Source organism: Mycetomoellerius zeteki, unplaced genomic scaffold, assembly GCF_001594055.1.
Source record: "Mycetomoellerius zeteki isolate Tzet28-1 unplaced genomic scaffold, Tzet1.0 scaffold155, whole genome shotgun sequence".
NCBI classification, from domain to species: domain Eukaryota; kingdom Metazoa; phylum Arthropoda; class Insecta; order Hymenoptera; family Formicidae; genus Mycetomoellerius; species Mycetomoellerius zeteki.
The window spans coordinates 3,586,951-3,600,315 of record NW_017256500.1 but is presented as its reverse complement, the minus strand read 5'-3'; the positions used below and the strand labels follow the sequence as shown (position 1 = coordinate 3,600,315).

The 13,365-nt window shown below is 40.5% G+C and overlaps 1 pseudogene; it reads left to right on the top strand.

Annotated features, from left to right (window-relative positions):
- The window catches only part of LOC108720657 (uncharacterized), a 12,205-nt pseudogene extending 4,026 nt beyond the window's left edge, over positions 1-8,179 (top strand).
- Positions 8,180-13,365: the final 5,186 nt, after the last annotated feature.

Sequence of the window (13,365 nt, the reverse complement as noted above, 5' to 3'; positions counted from 1 at the left end):
CCGACCTCGAGAGAGCAGCGACGACGACGATGGAGAGGCTGCGGCGGATTTCCCTCGCGCACCGTGCGAATAATTACATGAAATATCGATTTTCGACAGGCGACGGAGCGTGTTCGGGTACTTCTCCGTTTTGTCCACCAGGCTTTCAGGAGCATTGGATAGACTTGAGTGTTCGAAAGAGCGAGGCTGTTCGAAGAAGAAAAGAGAAAGATGGACAAGAAGAGAAAGAGAAGGAGAGAGAAGAGAAGATCAGGTAGAGGATAGCTGGCAGCTCGGACTGGCCAGTGAGTGCTCCGGATCTGACTGGACCGGTTTTGTTTGGATTCCCTAGGAGTTCTAGCCTTCGGGATTCTGCAAGCCTGGCTCTCGGCTTTCTGGGATTCTCTTACTGGTCACCACCGGTTACCGGTCACGACATAGAACTTTAAGACAGGCACTCGTCGCTCTCTCAGACTTCTTTCTCTCCCTCTCTTGTTTTTCTTTCTTTCTCTCTCTCTCTCTCTCTCTTTCTTTCTCTGTTGACTTTTTTTTCTTTCCTCTTCTCTTGCGTCCGCCGAGGAGTTTCACGCCGCATCGCTGCTGGACGGTTTCAGCCGTGCTAGATTTCAACGTATCATTTATCATCGGACGAGGGCGGCAGCCGCTTGCACGCGCTCCTGATGACTTGATACCAAAGGCAACGATCTCGCGACATTGATACACCAGACTCCTATCTCGGTCCGTGCGGACCGAGCTAATTTGAGACTTCCCAAATGAATACATGCCAGAGAATGTGATTAATCGGGGAAGTATGTTTTGGCTTTCGACGTTCCTTAAGCTTGCACTAAATTATTAATTATTAAATAATGTTAATAATTTAGATTAGAATTAATTTATAATTAGATGATTTTTAATTAGAATAGTTTATAAGTGTCGATAACTTTCAAACTATTCGAAGGAAGACTCCGTCGCGATCTCACATTAACTAGGGTTCGTACTCTTCATCCTCGTTTCAAAATGTTTCGTTGAGGTGTTGTCGTCGAAATCCAGTTTAGGAATCGAGTTCAGCATCCTGAAACGGTCCTGAACGACCGTTATAGGTGACAACGGCGGAGATCTTCGTTCTGGAGAGGTGAACTGGTCAGCCAGTTGCGTCGCGGTTTTGTCTACTTAGTAATACGCGTAAAAAGAGGTGGTCGTTGAGAAAAAGGGTTGCACGCAGGCTTTACTTCACAGGGTGGCAGGCGGTCTTCTGCCTCATTGTGGGAACGTCCCGATGATGGATTCGGTCATTAATTAAGTGAGCTAAGTGGGAACCTCCTCGCTCATTTTTTACTCGCGTTCGAGGAACGAACTACTTGATACGCGATGTTTATCCCTGTCGTTTATTTATTATTTAACTACGCAGCGATTAAATTCAGGGCTTCTAGCTGCTTATTTACTCTTTTAAATCTTGATACATCATGTTAATTAACATGTTTAGTACCACATGAATTACTTGGTACCGCAAATAACATAAGGGAATTATGTATACCTAATTTTTTCTTCGCGCGATCACGCAGCAAGTCACGCAAAATTTATGCGCCATTGAACGTGTTGAATTATATAATTATTCCTACGTAATAAATCTTTCATACTTTATAACTGCTGGTTTATTCGCATTAATTTCGAGGGACTATAACTTTAACTCCTTGCCTTGTGCGTTAACAACTTTATTTACCTTATAATCTACACGAGATCTCGTACTCGGAATTAAAGGCAAAAAATGAGTGAGAAAGAGAGGTTACAAGCCGACACATTCAAATTTCGATAAAGACAATAAAACTTAAGTTTGAAATCCATAGTGTCATTAAAGCTATACTGACACAGAAAAACATAAGCAGTAAGACGAAAACGAAAGCAGTGAGCGAATTATGATCGAGAAGATAAGGCGATAATATTAAGCAGCAGTACATAAAAAAAATGTTGATTTGCTTACTGCTTACGTTTGTACTGCTTACATTTTTCTATATGTCATTAGCTTAAAGGATTTTACGCGCGTTTTTGATAAAATAATTTTGTCAAAAAGTGTGTATAGATAAAAGCAGAAGAAGATATATACATTTAATAGTTGGTAGTCTAAGAAATTATTCAGGAAATAATTAAAAAACTCGGCGTATGTTTCTACAGAAAGGATCGAGTTGTAGGTCAAACTTCACTAAGTCATTGAGAATTATGCTACCTGCATGCTAACACATTTTTTGTATGTTGCGTGCCCGCCGTGTTAGCGCGCGTGGACGACAGGTGATACGCGTGACGCCCGCACGAGATTTCGGAAAATCGTGCACATAGAAGGGTGCCCGTGGAGTGGAACGTCGGGATTATCGTCGTTGTCTGGCGCTTTAGAGGTGTCATTAGCCACGGCATGTCACCGGTGGTAAAAGAGCGCAGCTGATGAATAGCGATGATCACCGCTCGCGTTGTCAGTTTCGAAGAGGGTAAAGTCTACTCGACCGCGCCACCACACATTCATTATGCCACTCTTTTACGAAATAAAACCGGACGCACGCACGCTGCTTCCGTAATGGCATTTACGTAATCATCGTGACGAATTTCTTTCGAAAAAATTGATTTTGACCTATGATCAGGATGATACACCTGAATTTTTAAGATTCGAAATTTCGAACAAGACTTCATTTAAAATTCTAAGAATTTAAATTATTAACATTTTGATATAATTTGCATCAAGGTGTTCGATAAAATTTGCGCGATCAATATTGCGCAGACGTCAATGAGAGCTCTCGCAAATGTCGAGGCTTAATTAGCGGGCAGTAACAAACAGAGATTGCATCCATTTATTTATGCGACTCCAATCACAAACGGCGTGTTGGCCACGACACTTCGGTGTCGTTAAACTTGCGGTAGTTGGCTATCAAAACAACGAGTAAACAAAGCACTGAATCAGAAATCGATATAAAACGAGGCACTACGCTGCCGGGCATCGGATGGCCGGTGATTAATAGTAAACGTGCCGGCTTTTTTCTTGTCTAATTTATTCGCCCCGCCAGATCACATTTTTCCGTGCGCACGCCTTAATAACCGTTTAATGCTGTGCTAATGATGGCTCTTTGCCGAGACTAATGATTTTGATCATCCTGCGCTAACGACAGCATCATCGGCATTCAACAGTAACAGGGCTGCTGTGCAACCGCACACGTCGATTACGTTGAAGATGAAGATTTATGTAAAAATATTCCATCGTTGAATAGTGCTAATAGTACGGACTCACTATTTCATTATAAAAATGACAACTGTGACTGTCTCAGGCCAACCTCTTCTAATTCATTGCCCATACGATTATACTTGATAATAATACAATTAATATAATCCTAATGATTACGTGTACCATTTAAGCTGTTAGATTATATATATATATATATATAAAATCTATTACGGGAGGCATATATTGGTAGCACCGAGTCAGCTGATGATCATTAAAGCTAATGTGTAGCAATAATGCCCGCAATAATGTTACGCATATTTAACATCGCATTTGTACATTTTGTTTCTCGGTGAGAAATCGCCGCTCTTCGGTTCAAATCGCGATTTGCATTCATATTTTTGTTAGTGCGGAGAAAGAGATAAATTGTCACTTGTTTGAGATTTGTTTAATAAAAAATATAATTTCATATATTCAATAATTTTGTTAATTATAATCTTTCAGTAAGTTCAGAATTATTTTTCGATTATTTGTACGATGTGTGTGTGATAATGATTATTTAAATTACCTTACTCTGATTGTATTTTACTGGGTACTTTCAATGCATGTAAATTTACGTATCGGTACGCACGATTTGCGTGTCGGAGAACACGCGGCGAGGTGATCGTGGACAACGGGCCTTGTTTTCTTAAAACGCAAAAATTAGCGTTGCCTCTGGGCAGAGAAGAAGGAATCGAAGTAAAAGAAAAAAAAAGAAATACCGTCCGATGCGGCTGATGCATCCACAACAATGATAATTACAAGTTGTTCCTTTCATGGCACCGCGCACGATTACCCGAAAATAAGCGTTTGTAATGGCATATCTTCCTCCCTCTTCCCCGTTGCTATTCCCCCAGCGAGCCTTTCTTCGGCGCTTCTTCTCTTCCGCCTTTCATCCTTCGGGCACCTGGACGAGGAACCACTGGCTATCTCTCGACGATCGCGCGAGAGTTGCATATTTTGATATAGCACGCTCCAAGAATCATTTATTTAATCGCGTTGCAACGAGAACGACAGGTGATTTATTAACATTTTTCACTCTGTGTACAGGTTTATTATACATTTTTCGAAATACAGGTTTTGATCCTTTATCGCATCTATTGTATGTAGGACACGAGATAATTTATTACAACAATTTATCATACTGAGAAAAATGTATTATATTTTAATAAACATTCGTTTAAATAGTACTAACTTAACATTTACTTGCAGTATACAAATATATCTTTGATTTACTAAAAAAAAATGATAGTCAAATCAAATTAATGGTCTTTGTACTAAATAAATATCTATATATTTACATTTAGAGAGTAAATATTTAGCTAAAGTACTATTCTAATAAATATACTAAATTTATTAAAATTTAGTATATTTTTCTCTCAGTGTACTCTTTATGTAAATTAGAAAATCAATTTACGCTATATACAGGTCAACATGCAGAATAGATAAAATTTTAAGAGATGATTTTCCAGAAGAATAATTTAATAGAGATGGATATTTTTTTTGAAAAATATTTCGCCGATCGAGTAATAAGCTACGCTAAATCACAAAGGAATTTTGCATCCGCCTGTATATCCGCGGATTCCATCTCGTGGGCCCTACGGTGTAACAAGCGAACGCACATAATGATATTAATCAGGGCGGTGTGTTCGGCTTCCTTAAAATTGCCGGCAGGCTCAATTTCTCACTTAAAATCTAATTAGAGCTTGCCGGAGCCCGAGCTGCCGTAGGCCGACCGACGGGATTTAAGAGGGCGTGAGGGGGAACGGAACCGAGAGGGGTCCCGTTCCCTTTCTCGACACAAGTGGGCCGCGAATTTGACCTCGGAATAAAAACGAATCCCAACCTAAGGCCCTACTTTGCGAAATTGCAGTTTCCTGCCCTCGGATTGCCGATCGTCCCGCGGACCTATTTTCGGATCCACCGAACTCGACGATCGGCTCATCAGCCCGGCTGCCGCCGCCGCCGCCGCTCTGCCGGACTTAGTCGGGGTCCCCGAACAAGCATCAAGGATCTAGCCGTCAAGGATCAGTCATCAGGACTTTCGGGACGTCCGGGACAAGTCGTCCGTCGATCGCGCGCAGTCAGGATATTCGGGCGGGCTCAAATATCGTCGGATTTGAGGTGAGACATTTTCCTATCATTATAAATCCTTACCATTAAAATATAAAATTTTTTGTTTGAAAAGTCACAAAATACCGAGACACATCAATCAAAATTTTAGAATGTTACAATGAAAAATGAAGAAAAACATTAGTTATTTTATACATAGTTATCCCGACATGTTTTCTTTATCATCTCTGTGTTCCTGTTGGATTTTTAAAAAATTATCGGCTTTACATGCAGGTGTCGTGATATTTGATTGATGCATGGTCCGTAAATATTTGATGGTCTGCGTGAGAATTTCAGTAACGATAAAATACGTTTGCATTCCGCGATCGACAGGCTGTCACTCGTTTTCAGAATACATCGACGTTTAATGCATAATTATATGCATCGGACGCTAAATCGCGAGGGTCGCATATATTGGGGATGCGTACACGACGATAAAAAATGCGAACGCGAAGAGGGTGAGAGGTGGGAGGGGGGTGACAGAAGCAAAAAAAAGACGACCAATCGTTAGCAAGGTACAAATTTCGCCATTTGCCGCAATAAACCTTCGAAGCTGCTTGTAACTTCTTCTTATGGGAGGCATGAGTAATCGCCTTGTTAGCCCTTATGGCCTATAGCCCTCATGCTTGCTCCCTCATCCGCGGGAGGGACAACAACAGCAACAACAACGGCGGACGGATGCATGTATCGATATAGAAAGAATAAAAAGAAAGAGGGAAGGTGAGAGAAAGAGGGAGAGATAGAGGAATAGAGGAAAAGAGGAGGAGAAACGATAGGAGTGATACAAACACACACGATATATGTACCCTATCGACAACGAATGCATATGTGTGTAACGGGTAAAGCGAAGAAACTATTGATATAAAAGGAAGAGCAGGATAGAACGACGGAAAAAAGAAAAAGGAGAGAGAGAAAGAGAGGGGGGAGAGCCGCATTGCAAGCAGAGAACAGAAAAAATCAATGGGGACGACAGATAGAGAAGAGGTCTAGAAGGGGCGGAAAGATACAAGCGGATAAGAGAACGGCGGATCTCGGATAGATTCCCCTGGTGCCACCGTGTATTATTCTTCCATTTTCCGCATCAAAATCGAACTAGACCGTATATATATCACCGCTCGCATCTACGATATCTCTCGCGTTTCGTGTCGCTCGTTTTCCACGCGCTCCTTAATTAATAGAAGGAATAGTCTCGATAAATGAGACAAATGCGAGATGTGAAACGCATATATAATGTTACATAATACTTAAAACGAAAACATGTGTACATACGATATGTGATGTTAATACCTAAAACAAAAACATGTGTTTATGCGCGTTTTTTAACGTAAATTTTTTCTTTAACAAATTCAAATTGCACTGACTTCAAATGACTTCAATGACATTTAAGAATTGGGAATAAGATATACCATTTATTGACAAAATTTTATTAGTGGATAGTAGGAAATATTAATCGAGGCAATCAATGATATTTTGATGAAGGAATAAAAATAGGAAATAAAATTTAAAAAAGATTTTATTCTTGATTGTATTATTCTTCTTGCCTTGTTGTTAGATCGCACTTATCGTATACATATTTGAATAAATGCACATTAATTACATTAGCGATTAGTGTCATATCTGGATTATATCAAATCAAGGACTTCTTACATCGAAAATTTCCATGTATGTCTAGTAGTTTATTTTTAATTAATGGATAATTAATAATGTTAATGTGTGCGCATGTGAATTGTTAATTTCCATTCAATAATTAATTCGTAATGGAATCGTCTCTTGCGATTACCGATAATTGTACTCACTACAACTTACAGATTATTACGTGACATGAAGTAGTTTCAAATAGCAAAAAATTAATTTTAATTATTAATAAGTCTCTTACACAACAGTTTTCCTAAGATTTAAAAATTAAAACTAAATCCGTAATTGTGATACAAAAAAATGTTATTTTTATTTAAAAAAATCATAGAACTTCGAATAAGAGAAAGAAATTCCGATAAAAAATAAGTTTTAAGAAAAGATTATACTTGTTCACGTCTAATTGTCCGATTAAGTAGTAAGTTTTTTTTTAGATGCAATTCGAAGCACGAACATTATTTTTGTCGGGAGATATAAGATCGTGCATGTCGTGTTTCTTACAGCGTGAGGAATTTCGCCGGAAACGAGTTGTCCGTCCGTCGCGCGCACGGCGCCCTCGGGATTCCTTTTTCCTCGTAATTCTCACGGGACCTCCAACTTCGCGATACACGCACGCACGTACACGCGCGCACATGCGCGCGAGGAAGTCGCGTGGCCCTATATCTTAAAAGGAAGCCAGGGGGGGTCCAGTCGAAGGACAGCGAATGGGGACTAACACTGTTTTATCGTGTAGCCAATTAATAACGTCTCCAGGGTTCCCTCCATCTTCTCTCTCCGTCGCCACCAGCAGCCTCCTTCGCGAAGAAGAGATCTTGCTTTAGATATCCACCGACTCTCCCGTGGACCCCCCGAAGACGACATCTCGGGCCCCGTAACTGCTCGATCTTGCGCGCTTTTTAGTTGCGTGCCTCCCCCGCGTCGTGTCGCGAGACAGTAATGAGTTAAAGCGTCATCGTTGCAGAAATATTAACGATTCCGTACTTATGTACTCTAAAAACACATAAATTAGTCGTGAAAATAATCGAGCGCCGGTCACTGGAACACATCCAATAAGTATATCTGCCTTTGTGTTTTAGCTTACAGAGTTGTCTCGCATCGTCCTCCTGCAAGCAATCGTTCCAGAACCCAGCCAGGCATCGTGTCAGTGTGTGGAAATACATAATTATATAGAATTACGGTATAAGTTGTGTTAAATCAATGTTAATCGCTGTAGCGAAGTGGGGTATTATAATAAATACATTATTTTATGTATATTTGTCGCCTCGTTTTCCTCGAAGAAATTGCCACGTCCCAAGCACTTCGAAATGGGTACAAGTTCTGATAATAATTAAACGAAACTTTGATTATCGGCTAAGATGATTAAATCTCTGATATTAATCGGATCGTCAAATTAACGATATCGAAAAATAACGCAAGAAAAATGCCAAAATCGTGACGAAACTACTTTATCACCCGGAGACAAAATCTTATTCAAACTATTGAGTGAGCGGCTCACCGTTTAATTACAATTTTCCGAAGTCGTACGGCATTTGACGGTGAACTACGCGGAAAATTTGTCGGACACTTCTAATTCTTTTTCCTCTTTCCGCGCGGTAAACGGATCGTGTTACGATTACGAGGCACGGTCGTAATCGCTTTTAAAGGCACTTTCGGAGCTTACGGCCCGAACTTTTCCTCAGAGCTACAAAGAAGCTCAGCTTTTTTCCACGGTCGTTCACCGTGCACCGGGAGGGAAGAGTGGCTCGTAAAGAGCGCCTGCAATAGCCCGGCATCTGCGATGCGCAATTAACGAAAGGGTTTTCGCCTTCACCCCGACCGCCATCGTCCCCCTTACCCTCCCGTGGCAGCTTAAAGGCCAGCCGCCACACCCGCTGACAAGGCGTTTGATTTATAACGAGCTTTTACTTTTTAATTCCGACGCAAGTGTCACCGCGTTTTTTCTTCTCTTCGAGCTGCCGGGAACCCGTTGCGTTGCAAACGCGTTACGAGACAGCTTATAATTTATGCACGGTCTTGTTCAGCTTCGGCTTCACGTAATAATGTTGAACGTCAGTGTCGAGATTAATCGTAGATGAAAATCTCAGCTACTATCCGTCGAATCGAAAAATTAATACGTCGTATTATTCGCAGACAAAAAATACGTCAATTTTTTAGAGAATTGGTATTTTTTTATCTTAACTTTTATCTTAACATTAAGCATATAATTTAACGCGAAAGGTTAAATTGTCATCTAAACTTTAATCAAATTTTTAATGATAACATGAAAAAATTAAATTTTGTATTAACAATACGAAAATCTACTTACTTCTTTCGAGAGGAATTAAAGACAATTTATCAGGATATCGCGACTTGTCCCAAATCGCAGAAATAATCGACCATGCCGCTTCTCGAGCAACTTTTCAGTAAGTATCAGCTCTATAGCTTTAATTGTCGAAAGATAAGACCGAGAGAAAGACGAAAGACGGGAAATGAGGAAAGAAAGAGACTAGAGATCGTGTCGTGAAAGTTTGAAGCTCTCGGTGGGTTCGCGCTTAACTCGGGATTTGGGACTCGAGGGGTACTTAACCCTCGGGATGGGTTATGAAATGACTTTATGGCAGATCAGAGGCTTGCTGTAGATTGCATAAGGGGGTCCAGGAGTACCCGCGTAGGGGTACATGCTTCGGTCGCACCGATAGTCCGAACTGGAAGGACGATCTCTACGGTATGACAACGAGGAGCCAGGCCCGAGAGAATTCCGCAAATGGAATCCTGATTACGAATAACATCGTCCTATGACCTTTCGAAATCTCTGCACTTCGAACGCGTCATTCATGGATCGATGGCTCCAATCGGTAAGTAACATATTTTATTGCATATTATAGTTGTAAAATTTAATATGAGAATATTTATGTAAATAACTAAAGAGAGATATATTATCGCGATGAAATGTGATACTATTGTAAACTTGCACGCAAGATATTTTGCAACGTTTTACAAATAAATCAAGATTATTCCGTTTAAACGCCTTTTTTTATAGCCTTAAGAGAGCTGACTGGAGCTGACGCAGTCGGGCTCGTAATCGTGGTAGATTCAACATCGAATATCTGACTTTGCATGATTATGTGTGAAACGTTGTTCATTGCATTTTAATAGGTACTGTGTAAATCACTTTAAAAATCAAAAGAATTAATTTGGAAGATATAGAAATGGTCTTTTGTGTTAATAGAATTACCTTTATTTTATTTATTTTATTTATTATACAAAAGAACGATTTTACTGAAGTATTTAAAAATTTAGCAAGATACAGATTTGAAAATAATTTTGTTGGACCATCAAAATAATTATGCACGAAATTCAAATATAGAGAGTAATACTGCAAAATATTTTAACATTTTAGCAATTAATTTGAGCGTTCTACATAATTATTTTGGTAATCCAACAAAATTATTTTTTTAGATGTGTCTATCTAGCTAAATTTTTAGATACTTTAGCAAAATCATTCTTTCTGTGTGTGTGCATGTCTGTGTATACACTGTGTTAGTGTAAATGAAATAATATAAATGAATAGATGATAGTATAAACGAAATAGACGAGATATGACCGCCATATTTTGTATTTGCTAGGAAGTGATTAAAGCAGTGAGATCTTAATATGTTTGCTTTAATTTAAATTATATTTCAAACATTAATGTTTTTTTAAATCTAAGTTATAATTATGTCTAAAAAATTAATCAGGTAATTATAACAGTAATAATTGTAATCTGGTATGAAAAGATCTAATTTAACTTTTGCGACGATTTTATGTTAAATTTATATTATACATATAACGACTCAGATTATTTCATTCTTTAATTCAGTTCTGTTCGTTTCACGGTGTAATCGATCGATTACGTCGCATCATGCTAGTCTTTCTTTTTTATTCAAAACGAAACACGCGTCGCGCCCGGAATTTTCACAGTAACCTACCATCTCTATTTGCGTGACGGCAGATACGCGAGATAGCTCAGGTTTGAGCACCTCTTTGTAATTTTACGTTGCCGTGGGGTGGCTAAAGCTGACGCAGTGGGATAGATGGTCGGTGGTATGCCCAGTAGCCAATTCCCGGCTTTGGGCTCGACTCGGCGGGTCCATTCATCGCCGTGCATTACGTGACCGGTTTACCAATCCAGCCCTTCCTGCACCACCACCGCCACCGCCGCTGCCACCATCGCTACCATCACCACCACCAACGCCTGTATACCTCTTTTCCGTTACGAGAGCTGGCGCGGAAGGGCCGTCGGATACGTACCTGTGTGTACGTGTATCTCTGCCAAACAACCCCCAGAGTCATATCGACCGGTTGGAATGGTCCGAACTCCCTTCGCGATTCCGAAATTCTCTCGTAAACGATTTTCCAAGGTTTGATTCTGCTGTCCATTCCGTTCCGTTAAAAACGACGCTCAGCATGACGACGGCATGGCTTCTCGTCTTGTCGCGCGTATCTTTTATTTGCGTCGTGTGTGGAGGGAGGGAGAGAGAGAGAGAGAGAGAGAGAGAGAGAGAGAGAGAGAGAGAGAGAAAGGTCGGATCGTATTCATGATTCGAATCACGCGCGACCATGTGAATTTTTACGTCGTTGCCCAATGACCGATCGTTCCGTTTGCTCATCTGAGAAAAATAAATTACATGTTTATTTAATTTTCTTGAATTTATATATAGACATATAAATTTAACAATCATAATAGTTATTTCGTAATAAAGACATATAATTTTGGACGCGCTGAGATTGCCACGTTACTCATGCTTAGGAAGGACGAATTCGCCGCAGACAAATCGACTGGCCGCCGCAAAAAAGGACAACGCCGACGGGTAGACGCGCGCAGGGCCTTAAAGTAATTATTCCGTCTATAAAACGGCCCGGCACGAATTTCCGTGACGAATTGCCCGCGATATCCAGCGCGAGCAAACGAAACGCCCACGAAGAAGAGGCCGGCTAAATCCGCGCGAGAGGAGACTTTCGAGAGGCAAGTCTTCACAGGGGGGCGTCACGTCTCTGCGTCTGATGACGACGGCACGTTCGACTTGCGAGCCTTGGACGAACAGCTTGGCGAAGAGGCGAGGAGAAGGAGGAGAGAAGGTTCACCTCGATCAACTCGGTTTCTACACGATGATGACATGTTAATGTATGGACGCGTAGTACATAAGCGTGTCTGGAAGGAGGTGCCGGAGGAGGGCTAGCATGCTGGTGCCAAGCACGAGCCAAAGCAGGCAACCTCCCCTCCCTCTGTCCTCCGCCGAGCCCCGCGACACCCCTTTCGTGGCGGATGGATTTCTTTCGGTTTAAGACGAACGGGCCTAGGTCCCCGACCGTCGTCCCGAGTCATTGTCGCCCTGCCTTCTTCATCTGCATACAATACTGGAGACATCCGCGCGGCACCGTTCCTCCTCGCTCTTCACCTCCTGTTGAATTGACTCCCGCTCCCCCTCCGACGTATCATCGGGTCGTTAATGCGACCGCCTATCGAAATTATCGAAGGAGAAACTGAGATCCATAGGCATGGCAAAACGGTCCGAGAGCTGAGAGACCGGGTTTTGGATTAAAGATGACGTCTAAATTAATCCAGAGGATTTTCGAGGCGTTGGGTATCGTAAGAACAGTCAAAGAATTCGTACTATTAGAGGAGTGGCTTAATAAATAAGGATTGTATCTATGATTTCTTCGCTCTACATAATGCTTTCTTTAAAATATTTGAAAAACATAATGCTGTGACGAAAATAGATAATTTTCGTGTCTAACGTTATTGACAATCTGACCGCAGATTTCAAGCTAGAGGGGAAGAACTCGATTAAGAATCTGACGCAGGGATCATAACTATTAGTCGCATTCCCATTGGAACTAAATAGAGGCAACAGTTGCGGTTTATGAAATTAAATCGTTGCTGACTTCTGAAAGAAGGGTCAGCTTTGCCATTACTATACTATATTTTATATTTTTATTTTGAAAGAATCTATTATTCTTTATAAAGTATGTCTTTTGTATATAATACGTTATTTTATAGATAATATTCATTTCTTGTTAAAATAATTAGAAAATTATTAATCTAAAAAATGAAATTGACCCATATTGTAATTAAACATAACAAACGATGTTTAAGATGATATAAAAGAACTTTGTTAAATATATTGATGTTATTATCCACCTCGTAAAACCTCCATTTTAATAAAGATTCAACTATACATAGGATAGATAGTTTTTACATCTACATCGCATTACTCTAACGTCTTATTCGGAATGAAGTAATGCGAAAGTTTTTAACGATGATGGCAAGAAAGGGGAGATTCAAAATGCTCCTCAGATTTGTCAGAAAGGCAAGATTTATTTTTGGAGGGTCCTGTAGAGCGACACTTAGCAACGATGTATAATATCCAGTCTGAGCGCAGCCA